At 40.3% G+C, this 1415-nt stretch overlaps 1 long non-coding RNA gene across 1 annotated transcript; it reads right to left on the reverse strand.

Annotated features, from left to right (window-relative positions):
* Positions 1-328: 328 nt before the first annotated feature.
* LOC120803137 lies at positions 329-1005 on the reverse strand. The gene is made up of 2 exons (XR_005709297.1): positions 915-1005; positions 329-526 (listed from the first exon to the last, which is right to left on the reverse strand). It is a non-coding gene; the product is annotated as an uncharacterized LOC120803137 (long non-coding RNA).
* Between the last annotated feature and the right edge of the window lie 410 nt (positions 1006-1415).

The following is a 1415-nucleotide window of genomic DNA, read 5'->3' on the forward strand; positions in this document are numbered from 1 at the left end:
AGAAGAGCTGATGCACGTTTATGTCCTCAGATTCACCTTATTAATCCCAAACAACTTTTTTTTTTCTTCACAAAATGAACTAGATGTTCTGTAACCTAAAGCTTCTCACAACCTGAAGTTGTGAGAACATGCCAGTTCTAGACTCTGCCTTGTTTCAAATACACTATATTATTATTGAAAAGGTGACCTCCAATGGTGACACAGGGACCAGCATTGTAATTTTAAAGTACTGATGAGTAGGCAAGTGTGCCAAGTGCAATTCAGCTGTGGGACAGACAAAAATAGAAGAAGTCGCACTGCCAGTGATTTTCTTTAAACACACACGTGATGGCTTTTTAACATCAGTATAATTAAATTGATGAGGGTTGACAGAATGTAGCACTAAGAGAGAACACAAGACCGGCACTAGAGCAGCTCCCACAGCACTGACCAGCTCTCCAGAGCCAACTGCATCCTCCGAGACAGGTCCGCTGCCCGAAAGATGAACAAGCAGCTGAAGGTCCTGCTCTGGTCTCTCAGCTCAGAACTGTCAAAAAAAAAAAAAAAAAAACACAAAAAACAAAAACAGCCCGATGCTTGATTCGCTCCTCAATTGGAAGACAGAGAGGTGATGCTGAAGAATAAAATGTAATATGGGAACAATAATGAATTCCACCAAACCTCTGTATCTAAATTTAAAGAACTGTCATTAGATCACAGCACCCACACAAAAATCAAAACCTCCATTCCAAAAAGCCAATAAAGAAAATAGAAAAAGAAACAAGAAGACAATCGTAACAATAACAATCACAAGAGATGAAGGGGAGGAAAAAAATCAATAGAACTGAGATATTATATTACCCAATAAAAAAATCTTAAAGCATATTAAAAGGAAAAACACAAATCACTTTCGCCTAGAACAAAATCAGCCTCACAATTTAGTATCCCCTCCCCATGCAGATGTTTCTCAAAGTCCTCATAACTGAAAGGGGAGCAAGAACGCAAGTCCAGAGAACATGGATAAGCTGGCCAAAAGTAAAGGGACCTGAGATTGTTTAAATAGGGAACGGGAAACAGGTGAGAAGGTGGGTGTGGGGAGTCAGGTGACTGAGAAAGGAGAGTTATTCCGTGGGCATCTGGTGGATGGCTGAGGAATGACAGTACAGCATAGTTCCACAGAAATACAGGGGCCTGAGGAAGTGAGGACATTAACAAGGACAGATGGGCAACATTAACAGGACCGAGCAGGAAACGTGACACATAATTAGCATTTTCTGTCAACTAGAAAAAGATCAGGCATGGTGTTTAGAAGATATGGACATGGGTTGATGTCAACTTCTATGTCTAACACCGATTTGGCGAAAACATGAATACATTTCCAAAAACAACCCAATTTAGTCAAACTGCCGAAAAACATGCATGACTGTTCCTTCTTT

This window comes from Xiphias gladius, chromosome 2 (assembly GCF_016859285.1).
Source record: "Xiphias gladius isolate SHS-SW01 ecotype Sanya breed wild chromosome 2, ASM1685928v1, whole genome shotgun sequence".
Lineage (NCBI taxonomy): Eukaryota > Metazoa > Chordata > Actinopteri > Istiophoriformes > Xiphiidae > Xiphias > Xiphias gladius.